Source organism: Lissotriton helveticus, chromosome 8 (genome assembly GCF_964261635.1).
Source record: "Lissotriton helveticus chromosome 8, aLisHel1.1, whole genome shotgun sequence".
Classification (NCBI taxonomy): domain Eukaryota; kingdom Metazoa; phylum Chordata; class Amphibia; order Caudata; family Salamandridae; genus Lissotriton; species Lissotriton helveticus.
The window spans coordinates 1,239,633,858-1,239,656,048 of NC_136069.1; the positions used below are offsets into that span (position 1 = coordinate 1,239,633,858).

General features: G+C 51.9%; 1 protein-coding gene across 1 annotated transcript in view; it reads right to left on the bottom strand.

Moving 5' to 3' along the window:
• The window catches only part of RP2 (RP2 activator of ARL3 GTPase), a 145,494-nt gene that overhangs the window by 58,172 nt on the left and 65,131 nt on the right, over window positions 1–22,191 (bottom strand). The gene's annotated exons all lie outside the window — the stretch shown is intronic.

A 22,191-nucleotide genomic window follows, 5' to 3' on the forward strand; every position in this document is an offset into this window, starting at 1 on the left:
TCGGGTTGGTGAGTGGCAAGAGAACGTCATCAGCAAAGAGTGAAATTTTATGCTTATCTTGGCCAAATCTGATCCCCCGAATGTGGGAGTCTGCCCTTATTTCGCTGCCAGCGGTTCAATGCAAAGGGTGAAAAGCATAGGGGGAAAGGGGGCAGCCCTGTCTCGTTCCTTGAGAGAGCTGGAAGGAATCCGAGACCTCCCCATTCACCAGGATTCATGATCATGGAGAATGATAGCTGGCCTGTGCCATTCCTATGAAGGGGTCACGGAATCTGAACAGTTCGAAGGTGAGCTATAGGAAGGCCCTGTCGACGCGGTCGAAGGCCTTCTCCGCGTCTAAGGAGAGAAGAGCTGCCGGTATGTGTTTTTTCTGTGCCTTCTCTATTAAGTTAAATGTCCTGCGGAGGATATCGTGGTTCTGTCACCCTTTGATGAAGCCCGTCTGGTCTGGTGGTCCAGTGAGGGTAGTATGTTTTCCAGGCGAGTCGCCAGTATCTTGGAGTAAAGTTTAGCGTTGAGGTTCAAGAGGGCTTTGGGACGGTATGAGGGCCATCGTTGGAGGTCATTACCTTCTTTGGGTATAATGGTAATTAAAGCCTCCCCCATGGTGGAGGACACTTGGCACGTTGCGCTTATTTCATTAAAGAGGTTTGCTAAGTGGGAGTTAACCAGTCGCAAATGTACAATAAAATAGGGCATTCAGCCCGTCCGCTCCTGGGGCTTTCTGAAGTTTAAGGGCGGCTATTGCTTTTTTGGAACCCCTCTGTGGAGAACGGCTCTCGTTTTCCCACTATCGCTAACATTGTGACCTGTGTCATCAATAAATAGTTTTATGTATTCTTTCTCCTGTTTTGCTCTAAGTTGGCGTGCCAGGAGAAGGCCCATTTTGTTACCCCCCTCGTACCCTTGGTCCTGGAGACGAAGGATTCTTTTTTCATCTCTGTTAGTGTAGCTGGCCCATAGTTTCCCCCTTAAAGCTGTTATTTTCTGCAGGGACTGCCCTGATTGGGAGTCCTTATGTGCTCTTTCTCCCTCATGTAGGTCCTTTTCTAAAAATCAGTCTCTCTTCAGTCTGATGTTTCTTTAGTGTAGTGGCTAGGGCTATGCAATTCCCCCTTATAACTGCCTTAAAGGTGTCCCAATGATTTGCATGAGTGGTATCTGTGAGATTGTTTATAGTAAAGAATTCATTAATCGCACCCCATAGTTCGTCCCGAAGGATCCTATGCCTGCTAAGGAAGTTGGGGAAGTACCATCTTGCATGTTTTGTGAGCGGGCCGTCCAATTGAGTGAAATCTCCAGAGGGGCATGATCCGAAAGGCAGATCAGGTAAAAGCAGGTTCCCAAAAGAGCCTGGGAGAGCGCCTGACTAATGAAGATGTAATGTGTTATGTTATGTTATGTTATTTATTTTTATAGCGTGCACAGATTCTCAGGAGTGTCCCGGCGCTGTGCCAGTGAGGGGTGGAAAGAAAAGAAACCTAGGCAAAGAGATGAGTTTTCAGGAGCTTTCTAAAAGTCAGTGGATCTTTAATGCTCCGAAGCGCAAAGGGAAGGGCGTTCCAGGACATGGCAGCTTTCCGGGCGAGCGAGCTGCCACCTAAACTCTGGCATTTAAAACGGGGAACCAGAGCCAGAAGCTGAGACGAAAAGCGTAATTGTCTCACAGGGGCATAGAAAGAAAAATGTTTCTGCAGGTAAGTAGGTCCTTGACCGTAGAGTGCACGATGGCCAATGATTCGTGATTTGACCTTTACCCTTGCCGTAACAGGCAGCCAGTGCAATGAGTACAAACAGTACTTCTGAAAGGCAAGTCAAGAAGAAGCCTGGCTGCCGCATTCTGGACCACCTACAGCTTTTTCAGCAGGTAGCCAGGGATCCCCACATAGAGTACATTAGCGTAGTCCAGCAGGGAAAGAATGAGGGCACGGACAGTTGTCTCTTTTGCTGCCCAAGGCAGAAGAGGGATACATTTCCTAAGGGTTTTAAGAAGGCCGAAGCACATGCCGGTAAGCTTCTTAACTTGCCTGTGAAATGCAAGGTTCTCCCTAAACCACCAAATTCTTTAGGGGCTTCCCGATAGAGGTGGGCATAGGGGACTCTACTGGCCAGAGGGAGTCACTAAACTTAGGGGGAAAATTCCTGAAGAGGAGGATCTCGGACTTCTCATTGCATTTGAGCTGCGAGGAGGTCAGACATTCAAAAAATGGAAGACTGGCAGTGCTTCCCATAAATGACTGAGTCCGTATTCTTCTCCCATCTAAAAAGAAGCTGGGTATCGTCCGCATTAGCAATGATCTTTGCTCCCAGTTCTTCTGCCAAGTAGACCAATGGTGTGACATAAACGTTGAACAAAAGGAGACTGAGGGAAGACCCTTGGGGGACCCCTGTGGTCAATGTCAGGGGAGCAGAAGAGACCGGCGGAAGCCAGACCTGTTGGACCCGTCCATCTAGGAAGGAGTTGATCCAGCCCCATACTGAACCAAAGACCTTAGCTTGGTGAGTCACGTGAGCAGCCGTGAATGCGGGACAGTGTCAAGCGCCGCCGATAGTTCGAGCAAAATCAATGCTGCACTACCACCTGCGTCCAGACACTACAGAATGGCTTCCGAGACCTCGACCAAGGCTGACTCGGTGCTGTGTGCGGCCCTAAACCCTGACTGTGCCGGGTGCAGGAGGCCTGCGCTTTCGACATACTCAGTGAGGTGTTTAGTCACTACCTTCTCACAGACCTTAGCTTAACTGGACAGGAGGTTGATAGGGCGGTAGTTCCCCAAGCTAAAGGGGTTTAAGGAAGGCTTTTTTAAAAGGGGAAGAATCTTGGCCTGCTTCCAGCCAGCCGGGACGCAAGCTTTCTGCAGGGACAGATTGATAATACCGTTCATTTTGGCATTAATAGTCTCAGCAGCTGTCGCCAGCAGCCAGGCTGGATAAGGATCCACGGGAGAGCCTGACTTCAGGCCCCTTAAGAGTTTGAGAGATTCGGCCAGGTCCACGGGGCAAAAAGCCTGAAAGAGGTGAGTAGGGTGGGCCAAGGATGACACCGACCCAGCCCCTAAGGAACTGTAGCAGGGGGTAAAAGATGCTTGATCTTATCCCTGAAGAAACATGAGAGATTGTCGCACCAGGCATCAGTCGAAGGAGACGTCTTTGATTGAGCAATGGGTGACATGAAGTTCTGAACAATAGCAAAGATTTCTTTGGTATTATACTTAATCGATCCTGGAGTATGATCTATGGGAGTGAAAGCAAAATAAGAGTATGCCCGAGATGAGGGGTTTTGGGTCCTCCATGCATCTACTAGGCCCTTGCATTGCAGGGAAGCCTTTAGTGATTTGCTGAAGACCCCTCCAGCTGATCTGTGAGTGTGAGTTGTGTCCACTGATGGATCCCAAAATAAGGTTAAAATCCCCTAGTAGGATTATGTCACCTTTGGCAAATCCCTCTAGTGTCGCTAGACACGTGAGTAGGAATTCCAGTTGCCCTGTGTGGGGCGCATACAATGTGGCTATGGTGCATGGTCGACCCCTCGAATTGGCCTCGAACATAACAAATCCCTCCGCTTTATCAGTCTTAGTGTCGTGGGAGTGAAAGTGAACTGAATTGTGGAAGAGAAGGGCAACTCCATTCTGTTTTGTAGAAGTTGAGGAGCGAAAGATTAAGGGGTATGATTTGTGTTTCAGGCGAAGATCGTGGCCTTTTTTCAAGTGAGTTTCTTGCAGCGAGGAACATGTTGCCCCCTGCTCCCTCTACTTTACTCTATCGCACTCGAAGAGAACCATGGGGAGCACCTCTGACACCTCATAAGTCTCATGCTAATTTTGGGTGCACGTAGAGTTCGCCCAGCACAGGTTTTCTCCCCCACTCACCGTCCCTGGGGAGTATATGTGGTTCTGCTGCCCTGGCCCCCCGGTGTTCACCCCTGGCTGCTTAACCCAGGCGGGAAGCCTCTTTCTCTTCTCCGGGTCCTGCTGTCTCGCACCCCCCCTGCTGTCTGTTAAAGATCACCCCGGGCGTTGCACCACGGTCCTCGTGTTCTCTACTCACCAGTCCCATTGCGGTTGCGTTTACCCTCGCTGCAGATGGCCATAGCCACCATTTTGGCAACAGCTCCGCGCAGCGGGCCACTTGTGTAAGATCAGGTCTCCCTATGGCACTTCTGGACGGTTCCGTTATTAGGTGAGTGGGGGACCTGTTCTGTAGTAGGGGATCTCTATGTATAGTCATAATCTAGTGAATAGTCCCGCCCATGTGCGTGGACCCCGGAGCAATCAAAAATAATCTCTTACACTGTCAAAAAATGCAGAAATGCATAGACACTTAAGAGAGAATTTAAAGACAGATAATGCAGCCAAAAAAGGCTACACTGTCCAGTACTTCAACTAGAAATTCCACCACAAAATCCACAAAACAGCAAAGCCTGTACAGATTTCCCTTGCTTAAAAGCAAAATCCCTCAGGAATGATAGGGAGAAGAACCTGGACAGACAAGCCCCATAGGCTGCCATTATGTGGCTTAAATAGGATACTGTGCCTTTAAGGAACCTTCCAGAACCTTCTCCCAGTAGCCCAGAATGCATAGCAGGTCCAACTTAGTTTCAGTTCTTTTTTCCGGCTCCTGCAAGCAGGACCCTGGAGCATTGAGCTCTCCCTTTTCAAGGGTTTTGTTGGTGTTTTTCACTAAATTCGATTTTCTTGTGCTTTTAAAGTACTTTGGTGACTTTCTTCTTGGGTTCTGCACTCTTTTGTTGTCCATAATGCCAGCATTATTTGACAAATGCCCGGAGTGCTCCAGGAAGAAGGCCAAGTCAGACCCCCATGAGGTCTGTATTCTCTGCCTTCCCTCTTCCCACATCCCTGAGGATTGTGCGATCTGTAGAGGCTTCTCTGGCAGGACCCTGAAAGACAGACGGAAGATCAGACTTCAGGGACTTGAAGAAAGAAGATTGAAGGCTCGAGGTGGGTCTGGAGGGGCTTCTACTGCCCATGCTGTGGCCTCTGGGGGGCTCCCCAGGGGCAGGAAGTCCAGCTCACGCCCAAGCTCTCCGTCTGGGTCAGTGGCGATGACCACGACGTCGAGAGGAAGGTCCACGGCCAGTTCCCGGTCTCCCCAGGGCTCTGGGTTGAGAAAACGTCGTCCGTCGACGTCGAGGGACGTTTACAGGTCGCCGTCGAAGCCGGTGTCGATTTCTTCGTCATCGCCGTCGGCGTAGAGTGGTCGACATCGGAGGACTCGGCGTCGGCGCTCGCCGTCGAGGCGACACCGCCGTTCGCCGCCGAAGACATCGTCGTCGAGGGGATCCTCGTCGTCACGGTCGCCGTCGAGACGGGAGAAGTCTCCGGCGCCGAAGACGTCGACGTCGAGACATTCAAAGAGATGGACGTCGAGGCGATCCAAGAGATCGAGGTCGAGGCGATCCGAGAGGTCGACGTCGAGGCGATCCAAGAGGTCGACGTCGAGACATACGAAGAGGTCGAGGTCGCCGTCGAGGCACCATCGCCCGTCGTCGAGATTTCGTGGTTCATCCATCTGGTTGGGGTCGACGTCGAGACGTAGACACCGGTCGACGTCGAGGAGTATGGAACGGTCGACGCCGAAAGGCCGCTCGACGTCGAAGGACCCACGGTCGTCGTCTGGGCACCGATCTTCGGCGTCAGGAGGTCGTAAGGCCAGGCCCAGGACTGTGGGGGGCTCCCCACAGTCCGGACGGGATGATGGTTCGCCGGGAATGGCGTATTCCGAGGTATATACCCCGAAGAAGCCTTCTACACCCCCACCTCTGCCTCCTTTACCAAGGGGTCCACCTCCGAAGGCTCCGACCCCTCCTCCTCCGTTGCCTCCTCGGCCGGCTCCGCAGGCCCCGGTTCCGGTTACTCCCCCTCCCCCGGTTCCGCCGAGAGTGGTGTCGATGCCCAAGTATCCGACTCCGCCGAAGAAGACTCCTAAGTCGAAGGTCCCTCCGAAGCCTAAGGCTTCCGAACAGGGGAGGCCGACGGACCGTCCCAGGCCCAAGAGATCGAGGTCTCGCTCGGGAAGAAGAGACAGATCCGGGAGTGGACGCGGATCTTCCTCGAGATCCAGGCATCGCCATAGGAGGCGTAGGTCCAGGTCACGTTCTGCCTCTGGGACCCGTTCTTACTCGCCTACGCTGTCTGATTCGCCGGAGACTAGAGTGTCTCCGATAGACGATATTGGCACATTCCAGGAGGTCCTCCTGCGTGGGGCGGCGAAGTTGGGGATCAAGGTTGAAGAGCCTACACCTTCCACTTCTGTGATCTTTGAGACATTACATAAGAAACACCTGTCTCGCCCCCTACTGCCTTTGGTGCCAGGTCTCCTCGAGCCGGCTGAACAGCTCTTCCTAACACCGGCAGTGGTGAAGTCCGTGCCTTCCAGGCTCCTCAAGAAATACAGAGCTCCAGACTCGGACCCAGCTTTCTTGAGAAAGGACCCGGTACCGGATTCGGTTATTGTGACGGCGGCTCGGAAGCTTCATGCCACCTCCCCTGCATCCACTGTGCCTCCGGATAAGGAGAGCCGCTGGATTGACTCTGCTGGGCGGAAAGCGTGTGGTACGTCCACCTCATCGATGAAGGCCGCCAGTGACTCGGCGTTGTTGGGACGATACGACCGCGCACTGTGGGACTCTATGGAGCAGTTTGCGGACCTTGTTCCTCGAGACCGCAGAGAGGACTTCATGGAGATCGTCCAGGAGGGGATGCTGGTCTCTAACCAGGCCATCAGCGCCGCAGCAGATATCTCCTTGCTGTCTGCGCATGGATACTGCCACGGGATTAATCAGAGGCGCCATGCTTGGCTCAGATTGACGTCACTTAAACCGGAAGCGCAACAACGTGTGGCGAATCTTCGGTTTTCCGGAGACACCCTCTTCGGAACACACGCTGATGACGAGATGGCCAGGATGAAGGCCGAGGCGGAGACCCTGACGGCGGTGGGCTTGGAGAAGCCCAAGGAAAAGAAACCCTACCGCCAGTTCCAACGGCGGTTCGGGTCACAGGGTCGTGGAAGGGGACAGTCTTCTGGGCAACATCAGCAGCAGCAACAACAGCAGCAATACAGAAGACCCTTCCAGAAGCGTCAGAGGGGTAGAGGGACTCAGCAGTCCTCTGCCGCGACCAAGGGCCCGGCCAGGTCTCGACCCTGAGCGGTTACTTCCCCCTCGTCCGTTACCCGCTCCGGTGGGGGGAAGCGTTCAATTTTTTCTGGCAGAGTGGAGAAAAATTACTCAGGACAAGTGGGTGCTGAATATTGTTTGCAATGGATACAGTCTTCGGTTCATCAGCCCGCCTCCATCGATCCCTCCGGTCAGCTCGCAGTACCAACTGCGCGAGCTCCAGGCGGAGGCAGACATCCTGCTAAGGAAGAGGGCGATAGAAGACGTACCTCCGTCTCAAAGAGGAAGAGGTCTTTATTCTCGGTTCTTTCTTGTCCGCAAGAAGGACAAGAACGAGTTCAGGCCTATTCTGGACCTGCGACAGGCAAGCAAGTGGATTAGCAGAGAAAAGTTTCGCATGCTGTCGTTGCATCAGATCTACCCTCAGCTGCAACGAGGAGATTGGATGTGTGCCATAGATCTACAGGATGCATACTTCCATGTGCCAATTGCATGCAAACACAGGAAGTTTCTGCGCTTTCAAGTCGGCACCAATCACTATCAGTACACGGTGCTTCCCTTCGGGCTGAAGTCTGCACCCAGGACATTTTCGAAATGCATGGCAGTGGTAGCGGCACACCTGAGGAAGAACAAGGTGTTTGTCTACCCGTACCTGGACGATTGGTTGATCAAGGCCTCCTCCTTCTCGGAAGCTCAAGCACACTTCCAGAAGACGTGCGTTCTCTTGAACAAGCTGGGGTTGCACATCAACATGTCCAAGTCTGTCCCGACTCCGGTCCAGTGCATCCAGTACTTGGGAGCCTCCATCAACACGCTGTCAGCAAGCGTGTCTCCTTCGGAGGAGCGACGTTTCTCACTCCTTCGGAAGGCTCAGACTCTCATGTCTACTCCATCCACGACAGTGAGGACGGTGTCTTCTCTGCTGGGATCGATGGCCTCGTTTATCTTCCTGACGCCACATGCGCGGCTGCACATGAGACCGCTGCAGGAGTGCTTGGAGGATCAATGGGACCAGAGGAGAGGATCTTGGGACGACAAGATACGACTGTCTCTACATGCTCTTTGTTGGAAATGGGATCCCCGGCTGGCCAGGGCTTTCGCCAAAGTCAGTCAGAGACCACCACTCCCAAGTCAGGGCAAGGGAGTTACACGCCAAGATAACCCCTACTCACCCTCTAGGTAACGTGGCGCGAGCAGCAAGGCTTAACTTGGAGGCGATGTAAGTTAAGTATTTGCGCACGCACCCCAGCAACAACACCCAGGGCCCACCACAAAGGAAACTCCACACAAGGTTATATAAAAATAGCCTTTGTATTACACCAAGACACATTAGATAAAACACACACTTTACAATGTGCCAGAGGCACGGGCAGAATTTACAAGGGATATGTACAAGACAGGGCCACCTGGACCACTGTCAGGAATCAGAAGTAACACTTTCAGAAATTAGCACTTAGAATATAAATTTACTTTAGCACACAAGCAGTAATCACTGGTAACAGGACCTCACTAGCACCACCTGTACTAGGGAGAAAACAACCACCTAAGTATTACAATACCTGTAGGGGTGTAAGAACATAACACATGATGCAATGCATAACATTCATTCAGAGGTGTAAGGGAGGAAAACACATGATGCATCACAATACATTCAGAGGTGTAAAAACAATATCAATTGCGCCAAACCCACAAGTCACCACCTGTGACTGTCCATGTGTCCCAATGTCAGGGCCTAAACGTGGCAGTTGCCCACAAAGTGCTGGGCAACTGGGAGAAGATGGGGCAACACGATGGAGCCTTGTGGGCCCGAGCACACTGGTGGGGAAAAAGGAAATGCCCCCTGGAGCCTCCTCTGGGCTCTAAACACACATGGCCCCCAAAGAGCCTCACTGGGCTCTAAACAAATGGACTGCCCCTGAGCCTCTCTGGGCTCCTTGACACTGGGGCGCCTTGAGCCTCTCACTAGGCTCAACAAACACCAAATGCCCTTCTTGAGCCTCTCTGGGCTCTAGAATTAAGATTTGCCCCCTGAGCCTCTCGGGCTCAACACAAAAATGCCACCTGGACGCTTCGTAGCGCTTTTGTGCACTTCAGCAGGGAGAAATCGACCGCCCCTACCAAATCTCACGCATCTCGCGTGAGTCGCGTACCCTCGATGCACACTCACAGGTCTCGAGGCGGCGGTCTTCTTCACGAGAGCTCCCGCTCCTCGGGGCTCTCTGCAGACTTCTCCCCTGGGCTCTCCCTCGCTTTGGGAGCCTGGGGGGGACAAGGAAAGACGCCGGCTTCTCCCCTTACCGGAGCACGGGGTGGCCTCCCGTCTGTTTCCGGTTGCCTCTCTGTCCTGCCCCCGGCCTGCCTAACTTCCGGGTCGCGGCTGCGGGGGCGGGACTTCCGTCGGGCCGCTCACTGATTGGCCATGCCGGCAAACCACATCCGGGTCGCCGCGGGCAGCGCGGCGGCCCGTTCCAGGCACTCGTAGGCGGGGGATGAAGTTACCGAGGGGTCGGCACCCTCGAGGCAAGAGCGAAAACGGGCATCAAGGTCCCTGGCAGGGTGGGCACCTGCCACGCGACAAATTAACTACAAATAAGCGAGGTGGGCACTCGCTAGGGTAGGCAAAGCGCTCCCAAGTGCTATGGGCAGTTAACACAGCGCTCCCAGCGCTATAATCAAACATAAAGCACTTCCAAGCGCTAGAGGGCACAAAAGCGCGCTCCTAGCGCTACGTGCAGAATAAAGTGCTCCCAGGTGCCCTCAGCAAGCAGGGCAGAGTTCCAGCAAGTCCTTGGGCAGGCAGGGGGGCAAGGCTGGGCCCAGAGCCAGCACACTGGGTCTCCAGGCAGGGAGACACCCCAAGTGGCGGTCCTCTGGCCCAGCGACAGCAGCAACAGCCCCCTCTGGATCCTGGAAAAGAACAACTTCTGTGGGGACACAGCCCCATTTTTATACAGTACATTCCTTTGTTCAGGGGTGCAGGGTGGGGGGAAAACAAGTTGCAGCTGGTTCTTGAGTACTCTGTTTACCTCAACCACCCTCTCTATTCACTGGCAGGGCTAGGGTCATTAGACACACCACAGGGGGGCGGAGCCAGCATTGTGTGGGGAAAACCCAGCCCATCCAGGACACAGGTACACTCCTCCCACACATCACTCATGCTAATCTCCCACTCACCACCGGGCAGACCCATCCAGACTTCCTGGAGCCTGGCATGCCAGCCAGCTCCAGCCAATCACACTCCAGCACCCTCACTGCACACGTACAGCCATGTCTAGAAGTAGCACTTCCCTTCTAGACACATACATGCTGCATACACCATCTCGCAGCATTCACTCTCACGAGTTCACACATACCAGACTCAAGCCTGTACACCCCACGCATCAGGAACTACCAGGGACACATACATTCCCCATGCATTCCTATGGGCGGGCAGGCCTAGCTCAGCACATGCACTCAGAGTGCGCACGCACTTTCCACTGGGACACAGTGAAAGTGCGCAGAATCCCAAAAATCACCATTTCCAGGTCACCATTACCAGCAAAAAGTTTAGGGGTGAACCTGCCCTAAGGGCCAAAGTCCAACACAACCCCCTTCCAGCCAAAACGCAGGGTAGAACAATCACCACCGTGATGGACTTCCCTGCTTGGGGCGATAGAACACGGACGCGGGCCCACAACTGCAGGGACACCCTCCTGTTCTACGCCACGGTGAACCCATGGGATTCCTTCTAAACACTGTCCGGACCAACTGGGCTACCCCACTGGTACTCCCAAGTTGTCCGCGGCCAGGACCAGGCCCTGGGCCACCCAGGCGCCACTGGTCCATGCCTATTCGCAGAGCGGGGGGTAGTAACCCCTGGCACATAGGAGCCATTCTCCACTCTTCCTGTCTGCAAGACAGGACTAGACTGCCACTGGTACTCCAGCCTAGGGTCTACAACCTCAGGCGGACCAGGAGTCTCGGGGAAGGCTCTCCTCCCCCAACCTCTTCTTCTAGGGTTCCTCCTCCTCCGGCGAGGGGTACACCTAGAACGCCATTCCAACCCAGGGCTTATCCACTCAAGTTGCACCGGGGTCAGAGGTGGGCTCTCCCACCCTCTGCACCCCCTTCCAGAGGTCTGCCCTCTCCCACCTGGAGAAGTTCCTCTGGAAGAAGAACCGGTCAGGACACTGGTTACAGTCATCCTACCCTTCAGGTCAGGCTGATCCTGAACCTGGCCTTCCAACCTCTGGTCTAAAACCTTCGGTGGAACAATTGCCTGGCACTCCAGGTCTTCTGGGGATTCACACACAATCCCCCTGAGGCTAAAAAATGACACATATGTTGTGTGACTGTCTGTCTGGCGCAGATCTCCCGTCCCCTGTCCACCTGACAGTGCGTGACGATCCCCCAGACCAGAAGTGGCGCCACCCGGGTCCCCCCAAGAAGATCTAGCCCAACTGGCTAGTCCCTGGTCCACTGGTGCATCCACTGGGAAACTCATCCCCCAATCACTCCTCACGCTGGACTCCTGTACCCTCCCTACCGGAGCGGTACTGCCAGACTCTAGAACCACAGGAGCTCTGGTTACAGACGCTCCAGGTCCTCTACTCACTAGGAGATCTTCCTCAAATGGACTAACAGGACAGCCTAGGTCTCCAACCTGGTGTTCCCTACAGAAACCATCCAAGTCCTGAGGCAGGGCTTCGGGCGTCCGGGGAACCTCGGTCTCCCCCTCACTCCTGCTCCACTGAGCCAGGCAGTGAGCCTCTACACCCTCCTCACTATCCTGGGACCTAGCTGGGCTACACTGAGCCTCTTCCACCACGCTGGGCTGGAAGATCCCTGAACCACTACTTTTGGAGTCACCCACCAATGACTCTAGAGAACCTCTAGTCCTTTCCCAGCGGTCTGCTTCATCTGCAAGCTCACATGCGCTAGGCAATCCACACCCCAACAGGTGTGTGCGCAACCCTGGTGAACAACAACTGAGCAGATGCTCTTTGACAATCAGACCAAACAAGACATCAAAATCATCTTTTGTGTGAACTTGCACCCAAGCCCACAGTGTATCACAACATTCATCCTCAAATTCCTCCCAAGACTGGTGAGACAGTTTCCTACTGTCCCTGAACTTCACCCTTAACTCCTCCTCTGGGGAAACAGGTACCATACTGGGGGAACTGGGACTGGGACTGCTCGCACTGGGCTCTATATAGCTGCCACCACTGGACTCAACCCACCCTGGGGAGTCCAGAAACTCAACACTGCGCGCAGGGGATAGTCTACCCTCCAGAGCTACTTTGCCTCTGGTGGAGGCCCTCTCAGCCTCCTCTATCCTGTCCTGCGCTAAGACCCTCTCGGTCTCTAGCTGTTGCTTCTTAATCTCCAGCTGTTGCTTTCTAATGCCCAGCTGTGCCATAGCCTGGGCATGCTCCAACCTGAGCTTTTCTAAAGCCAGCTGGTGCTCCCTTTCTCTCCTCCTATCTTCCAGCTCCTCTGGGGACAGGAAAAGGGATGAGGCGCTGCCTCCTACGCTGGACCCAGCAAGGGACTCCCTATCTATGGGGTCCTCACTATCTGCTGGCGTCCCTGTGCTGTCATCTTCTTCCTCCTCTTCTGAATCTTCAGGGCTCCCCACAGACCCACCACCCTCCTGGTGTGAAGCCCGGGCCCTTTCCTCACTGCGCTCAAGATCCCACTGACCCTTTTGCCATAGGATCAGGCTGCTCCTAAGTTCGGACTGAGTGTCTGACTCATCCACCCCTATGTCTCTCTCTTCACAGAACCTTACCAACTCTCCCATACTGTATCTAAACAGATCACAGACATCAAAAGCAGGCTCCATTCTGGCGGACGTTCTAGAGAAGAGATCACACAGGGAACCTAGGGGTCTGAGCTAACACAGGAGTACACAATTCACAAGGTATCAGGAAGCTCTCTATCCCAGGGAACTCACACTCACTTGCCTAGTGCCACACACCATTCATCCACACACAACCCTCCCCTCGGACTGGTAAGGCAGTTTCTACCACCCCTGATTCCTCAACCTGACCACATGTGACACAGGTACCGACTCTGGGCGCAGGGTGGGGGACAAATGTACTTGACACAATTGCACAATGATACCTTCAGGAGAAGAAAACAATGAACTTAAAAAAAAAACAATCCCCTAAAATGTGGTCATCTAAAATGCAGAGTTTTGTGGTGCAGCCAGCTGCTACTAAGGTACAAGGCAAACACAAATCCTTATCCTCACCGCTTGCCGCCAATGTTGGAAATGGGACCCCTGGCTGGCCAGGGCTTTCGCCAAAGTCAGTCAGAGACCACCACTCCCAAGTCAGGGCAAGGGAGTTACACGCCAAGATAACCCCTGCTCACCCTCTAGGTAACGTGGCGCGAGCAGCAAGGCTTAACTTGGAGGCAATGTAAGTTAAGTATTTGCGCACGCACCCCAGCAACAACACCCAGGGCCCACCACAAAGGAAACTCCACACAAGGTTATATAAAAATAGCCTTTGTATTACACCAAGACACATTAGATAAAACACACACTTTACAATGTGCCAGAGGCACGGGCAGAATTTACAAGGGATATGTACAAGACAGGGCCACCTGGACCACTGTCAGGAATCAGAAGTAACACTTTCAGAAATTAGCACTTAGAATATAAATTTACTTTAGCACACAACCAGTAATCACTGGTAACAGGACCTCACTAGCACCACCTGTACTAGGGAGAAAACAACCACCTAAGTATTACAATACCTGTAGGGGTGTAAGAACATAACACATGATGCAATGCATAACATTCATTCAGAGGTGTAAGGGAGGAAAACACATGATGCATCACAATACATTCAGAGGTGTAAAAACAATATCAATTGCGCCAAACCCACAAGTCACCACCTGTGACTATCCATGTGTCCCAATGTCAGGGCCTAAACGTGGCAGTTGCCCACAAAGTGCTGGGCAACTGGGAGAAGATGGGGCAACACGATGGAGCCTTGTGGGCTCGAGCACACTGGTGGGGCAAAAGGAAATGCCCCCTGGAGCCTCCTCTGGGCTCTAAACACACATGGCCCCCAAAGAGCCTCACTGGGCTCTAAACAAATGGACTGCCCCTGAGCCTCTCTGGGCTCCTTAACACTGGGGCGCCTTGAGCCTCTCACTAGGCTCAACGAACACCAAATGCCCTTCTTGAGCCTCTCTGGGCTCTAGAATTAAGATTTGCCCCCTGAGCCTCTCGGGCTCAACACAAAAATGCCACCTGGACGCTTCGTAGCGCTTCTGTGCGCTTCAGCAGGGAGAAATCGACCGCCCCTACCAAATCTCACGCATCTCGCGTGAGTCACGTACCCCCGATGCACACTCACCGGTCTCGAGGCGGTGGTCTTCTTCACGAGAGCTCCCGCTCCTCGGGGCTCTCTGCAGACTTCTCCCCTGGGCTCTCCCTCGCTTTGGGAGCCTGGGGGGGACAAGGAAAGACGCCGGCTTCTCCCCTTACCGGAGCACGGGGTGGCCTCCCGTCTGCTTCCGGTTGCCTCTCTGTCCTGCCCCCGGCCTGCCTGACTTCCGGGTCGCGGCTGCAGGGGCGGGACTTCCGTCGGGCCGCTCACTGATTGGCCGGCCGGCAAACCACATCCGGGTCGCCGCGGGCAGCGCGGCGGCCCGTTCCAGGCACTCGTAGGCGGGGGATGAAGTTACCGAGGGGTCGGCACCCTCGAGGCAAGAGCGAAAACGGGCATCAAGGTCCCTGGCAGGGTGGGCACCTGCCAGGCGACAAATTAACTACAAATAAGCGAGGTGGGCACTCGCTAGGGTAGGCAAAGCGCTCCCAAGCGCTATGGGCAGTTAACACAGCGCTCCCAGCGCTATAATCAAAAATAAAGCACTTCCAAGCGCTAGAGGGCATAAAGCGCGCTCCTAGCGCTACGTGCAGAATAAAGTGCTCCCAGGTGCCCTCAGCAAGCAGGGCAGAGTTCCAGCAAGTCCTTGGGCAGGCAGGGGGGCAAGGCTGGGCCCAGAGCCAGCACACTGGGTCTCCAGGCAGGGAGACACCCCAAGTGGCGGTCCTCTGGCCCAGCGACAGCAGCAACAGCCCCCTCTGGATCCTGGAAAAGAACAACTTCTGTGGGGACACAGCCCCATTTTTATACAGTACATTCCTTTGTTCAGGGGTGCAGGGTGGGGGGAAAACCAGTTGCAGCTGGTTCTTGAGTACTCTGTTTACCTCAACCACCCTCTCTATTCACTGGCAGGGCTAGGGTCATTAGACACACCACAGGGGGGCGGAGCCAGCATTGTGTGGGGAAAACCCAGCCCATCCAGGACACAGGTACACTCCTCCCACACATCACTCATGCTAATCTCCCACTCACCACCGGGCAGACCCATCCAGACTTCCTGGAGCCTGGCATGCCAGCCAGCTCCAGCCAATCACACTCCAGCACCCTCACTGCACACGTACAGCCATGTCTAGAAGTAGCACTTCCCTTCTAGACACATACATGCTGCATACACCATCTCGCAGCATTCACTCTCACGAGTTCACACATACCAGACTCAAGCCTGTACACCCCACGCATCAGCAACTACCAGGGACACATACATTCCCCATGCATTCCTATGGGCGGGCAGGCCTAGCTCAGCACATGCACTCAGAGTGCGCACGCACTTTCCACTGGGACACAGTGAAAGTGCGCAGAATCCCAAAAATCACCATTTCCAGGTCACCATTACCAGCAAAAAGTTTAGGGGTGAACCTGCCCTACGGGCCAAAGTCCAACACTCTTCAGTCTCTGAAGTGGTGGTGCTCGAAGGAGAATCTCCTCAGAGGGGTTCCCTTCCACAAGGACATTCCCATACAGACTATCGTGACGGACACTTCTCTCCAGGGCTGGGGAGTGCACTCCGGAGACCTGCAGATTCAAGGGACGTGGTCCCAGACAGAGGCCACGTACCACATCAATTTCCTGGAACTCAGGGCTGTGCACTTGGCACTGAAGGCTTTTCACCCGTCCTTTCAGACCAACTCTCTGCTTGTTCAGACAGACAACACGACAACGATGTATTACCTCAACAAGCAGGGGGGCTCGAGATCGCGCACTCTGTCGCAGGAGGCGCAGGCGATCTGGCACTGGCTTCTGGCTCGAGGACTGTCGATAACGGCCACCCATCTGCCAGGTGTGCAGAATGTTCAGGCAGACGAACTGAGCAGACTCATTCAGGAAAACCACGAATGGGTCATAAGCGACGAAGTTCTGGGAGAAGTCTTCGCAAGGTGGGGAACTCCAGACGTAGATTTGTTCGCCACCGCCGAAAACAGAAAATGCCGAGGCTTCGCCTCCAGGTACTACCAGCCGGGGACGCTGGGGGAACGCGTTATGGATCTACTGGTCGAACAGCTTTCTGTACGCTTTTCCACCAATTCCCCTGATTCCGGCGGTTCTCATCAAGCTGTCCCAATCCAGGGCGAGAATGATTCTGATTGCCCCGGAATGGCCCAGACAGTGGTGGTTCACGGACCTGCTTCACCGGTCTCTCCTTCCTCACATGAAGCTGCCGTGCAGGCCGGACCTTCTCACGAAGTTCGGGGGGGCGGATGGTGCACCCCAACCTCTCGTCTTTGAGTTTGGCGGCATGGCTCCTGAAATAGTGCAATATGGCCATCTGAATCTCCCAGTGGATTGTATGGACATACTGAAGGAGGCTAAGCGGCCTTCCACTAGGACTTCTTATGCTTACAAGTGGAAGAGGTTTTGTATCTGGTGCAAGTCTAAGAACTTTAACCCTACGACATGCAAGGAAGATGTCATCCTTCCATATCTACTACATCTGGCGCAGTCGGGCCTTAATGTCCATTCCATTAAGGTTCATCTGGCTGCTTTGACTGCCTACAGGAAAAGCCCTTCACAGACTTCCTTCTTCCAGATCCCTGTGATCAAAGATTTTTTGGAAGGCTTGAAGAAAGTATTCCCTCCTGTCAGGCTTCCTTCGCCTTCGTGGGACTTGAATGTGGTGCTGTCCAGATTGATGAAGGAGCCTTTTGAACCCATTCATAAGGCTTCGTTGCAGCACCTGTCCTGGAAGGCGGCGTTCCTCGTGGCCATTACATCGGCCCGCAGGGTGAGTGAGATTCAGGCGTTGTGTTGCCAAGAACCTTACACTGTGTTTCATGCTGCTAAGGTTGTTATGCGTACTCACCCTAAGTTTCTTCCCAAGGTTGTTTCTGATTTTCATATCAATCAGACTATCACTTTGCCTACGTTCTTTCAGAATCCGTCATCTCCAGCGGAAAGGTCTTTACATTCCCTGGATGTGAGGAGGGTGCTGAAGTTTTATCTTGATAAGACTAAAGATATTCGTAGGTCAGACCAATTGTTCATTAATTATGGCTCAGTCAGGACAGGTCTTGCTACCTCTAAACAGTCCATCTCGAGGTGGATTGTGTCCTGCATACAATTGTGTTACTGCAAAGCTAATAAGACCTTAGGGGGTAAACCTAAGGCTCATTCCACCAGAGGCAAAGCTGCCACGACAGCTATGCTTCGTAATGTTCCCTTTGCAGAGATCTGCAAGGCGGCCACTTGGAAGTCGGTCCATACCTTTGCTAAGCATTACTGCCTGGACACTGATGCCAGGGCAGACGCTCAGGTTGGGCAGGCTTCGCTGCGGAATTTGTTCGCACAATAGTGCCGTAATTTCATATTCTCCACCGCCGCTTGATGTGGGGATGGGCTTGCCATTCTATTCACTAGATTATGACTATACACAGAGATCCCCTACTACAGAAGGAGTAGTTTCTGTCCTGTAACTCCAGTTCTGTAGTAGGGGTATCTCTGTTATAGTCATAAGCGCCCTCCCGCCTCCCCGGTGGAGATTTGTTCAGGTACATAATGCTACAGGTCTGGCGTTTTTACGCCTTCAAAAAGAACTGAAACTAAGTTGGACCTGCTATGCATTCTGGGATACTGGGAGAAGGTTCTGGAAGGTTCCTTAAACGCACAGTATCCTATTTAAGCCACATAATGGCAGCCTATGGGGCTTGTCTGTCCAGGTTCTTCTCCCTATCATTCCTGAGGGATTTTGCTTTTAAGCAAGGGAAATCTGTACAGGCTTTGCTGTTTTGTGGATTTTGTGGTGGAATTTCTAGTTGAAGTACTGGACAGTGTAGCCTTTTTTGGCTGCATTATCTGTCTTTAAATTCTCTCTTAAGTGTCTATGCATTTCTGCATTTTTTGACACTGTAAGAGATTATTTTTGATTGCTCCGGGGTCCACGCACATGGGCGGGACTATTCACTAGATTATGACTATAACAGAGATACCCCTACTACAGAACTGGAGTTACAGGACAGAAACTACTCCTTCCGAATGCTGTGGTGCAACTCAGCCACTGCTGCGGGGACAGAGTGCCCCGCGTCTGCAGGCTTTCTTACTGTACAGTCCCGGCCGCCACCATCTTGGGAGCCGCTCTGGGTTGCGGGACCATACTTCCCCCATGGCAAAAGAGACCGAGGGTCTTCAGGTCTCACATTACCCTAAGATGCAGCACACCCTACTCAATCGGGCCAGGTGGTTGACTTCGCTTTTTGGGCATTATAGTGGGGCAGATCTCCTGGGCTCGGAGCGGAGCCGCACAGATTTATGTCCGTACAGCCATGTTGGTCTGCCACACCCCCCTTATTCATAATCTAAACAGATACATTAATACATAAATGCAGATTTGCAGGTATGTACTAGGTCGCACTGATACAGTGTTCCAATGAAACACAGTTAGTTCAGTCCAAACAAGGCTCAGTAGCGAAGCCATCAACAAAAAATATGAAGATATTCGAGAGACTAATGTCTCTACTTGTCTGAAAATATCGCTAAATAGAACACGCAATTCTAGCACAATTTTTACACAATGCGGTCATTGATTATTGACAACTAGGTCGCAAATACTGACACCAGCCACCTTTACATTGCCCCCCCTCCTCACTCTCACACGCAACACAAATCGGTATCCCTGGCTCAAATCGTACTTGGTGAGCATGGAGGGCATCAACTCAGCAATCCATTGATCTCTTTCCCTGGGCACGAGCCCATCGAACTACTTTTTTCCCCCTCAATATTTTCATAAAGTTTTCAACCAGAAAAATTTTTCTCTGACAATGTTGGTGGCGACAGTAGCTGTGTAAGTACACCTCATCGCCAATATGTGTTCTGCTGTCCCCTCTCGAGTTCACTTATCCCCCCTTCCCATCCAAGCCAACCCTTCAAGCTCATACTTGTCCTCCATTCTGTCACACGTCATGGATTTATGCTCACAGCTCTGTATCATCTGTATCACTGCCAGGGGCTTCATACCCTCTTCCTCCATACACCTGTTTCTCTGCCAACAAACACCAATCCAAGTCTTCCATGCAGGTCAGAATATCTGGTGCATCATGTGCCCTGGCTATGTTTCTCGTAGCCACTACACCCGACTACTTCTGAGGCACCTCATGTGGTTCAAGTTTCTTACTAAGAGTCAGATCACCATAGGTTGAGTCACTTGCTAGACACTTGCACATGTGAGGAACGGACACACTCCCCACTCCTATTAGGACCAGCCAGGCGGACTGCTTCTCACGACTCCACCAACCTCCGACAGACCTCCACCAGACACACCAAGAGACCTTCACTACCCAACTCACAATAGGTTCACAACTGCCACTTAGGCATGGTCTTCGGCAATGATGTAGCACTGAGCAAACTCCCTGCCTCCAGCTTCCTTGGCCCTCCTGGGCTTTTTATGGATTATCACCAGGGACCAGCACTCGGGACTCCAGACGTGCTCTTTCCCATTCTCCGTAATCTCTACCAGGGGGAGTACTTTGGTAGTTTATGCAGAGAGGACAGGCAAGTAACGACAGGTTATGGACAAACTGACAAGCAGGAGAAAAGAAACAAACTGGGTCCACAACAGGAGTGCCCTAGGTCACAAGAAAAACTAGCAACTAAGCTGGTTGCCTCCGAGAACAAGCCAGCACCTCCAGTCAATGCCTAATGTATGGGCCCTCAATCCTTCTCTCTGCTGAACTCTCCCTGCCTCTGGTCCTTTAAGCTCACAGACTGCCTCTAGCTGCTCTGCTTCATTTTGCGCTCAGTTTCCTGCCTGTTCCAAATGACCCAGAGAGGCGGCTTTGTGTGTTGGACTCCTCCTCCTTAACCTCAGACTTCCTACACATACAGACATGTTTTGCACCTCTGACACAGAGCAGATTTACAGGTTTTAGGACCATCCATTGTTGCTCCGCAGCAGTTGATTGGTTAATATTCCCTTCTGTTAATCTTTCCTTCTGAAGCACCCGTTAGAAGGAGTAGGTGTTTCTGACATATTGGGCCATCAAAAAAGAGTTTTGCGATTCTCAAATTGCAATTTTTAGTGAATCGCAATTAGAGAATCGCAAAATGCAATGTATGTGGGATTTGCTAAAAAGTTTGCAAGCCCTATATATTCCTTATTTGCGAATCGCAAATTGAGATTCGCAATTAAGGAATACCTTCCCATTCATTCATAGGAATGAATAGGAAGACATTCTCAATTTGCGATTACCAATTATAGAATCACAAATTGAGAATGCAATTTCAAGGTTGCAAGTGTGCCAAAAGGAAACCCTGCTGCACCCTTGAAATATGCATATGTGCACATTTTGCGCACATACATGCCCTAAGGGCATGTATGTGCGACATATGGCACTTTGAAAAAAATCAAAAAAGTGCTTTTTTAAGGAAAATCGCAAATTACCACTAACTTGAGGTTGGTGGTAATTTGCAATTCCTTAAGGCCAAATAGCACATTTCTTTAAAAAAATCAAAAAAGTGCTTTTTTAAAGAAAATCGCAAATTACCACTAACTTGAAGTTGGTGGTAATTTGCAATTCCTTAAGGCCAAATAGCACATTTCTGGTGCTTCCAGGATTGCATTTAAGGAATCGCAATTTGCAATTCCTTAATTGCATTCACAAAATAGAGAATCGCAAATTTTTCAATTCTCTATTTTGCGATGGACTTTTGGAATGATACATCCCAAAAGCCTTTTTCCAATTCGCAAACTGGCCGATTCTGAGAATCTGCCCGTTTGCAAACGGGAAAAAGGCTGGATACATAGGGCCCATTGTTTCGCTGCATGCGAGCAAGACCCCAGACCCTCAGTCTGAGATCTGCTCTTACCCAGCAGCTCAGCTGTGTCTTCCTCTGCCGCGGATCCCGCCAAGCAGGGTTTAAGACTGCGCCTTGCCTTGTGCACCTCGTTTGTGCCCGGTACTTTTTTGCCCCTGTCGTGCTGGTTTTGTCCCTTGTATATTTATCATATTTTTCATTCTGTGCTTTTGGCATATTGTGTCCGTTACTGTTTCCCTTCCTCCTGTTGCCCTGCACGTTCCTTTGATATGATCAGATTGTCTTACAATTATTTTTAAATATGAATCGAATTGATGAAAATGTCTCTGTGTTGAGCACTGAGAACATTTGGGCTAATCTTTGGAAATCGCTACTGAGCGAGTATATTAGATTATTGTAAACTAGACGAACACACTCCGGAGGTAGTGGTGCAGGTATTAATTGGTTTATTAATATATGTACAGGAACTGCTAATTCAGTGATCAGATTGGAAGCTGCCCCAGGCAAGCCATACAAAAATGGTCACTACGAAAAGCGTAAGTACCTTTAACACCACATGAGCAAAGGATAACAATGTTTTGCTTTTTATAAGGACTGTTGTTCTCTTGTATGTATTGAGCTGCTATGGAAAAGAGAAGCACGTGTTAAAACTAGACTGGACTAGCTTCCAGTGCCCCTGGGTTGGGATAGCACACAGAAGTAAAGATTAAACCAATTAAAAATTAATGTTGCTGAAATATAAGCACGCAAGAGCCGATAAAAAAAATGCTTCAAGACAATATATTGCAAGCCACAAAGAAAAGTCCAATTTAAACTCCAGATGACTGCTTCTTCTTTTTAGGGTGAAAAAAGGAACCCTGGGTGAAATAGCTGCAGTTGACAGGTTACATGAGTTGGAAATCCACACTAAATGCTTAAGGCCTAATA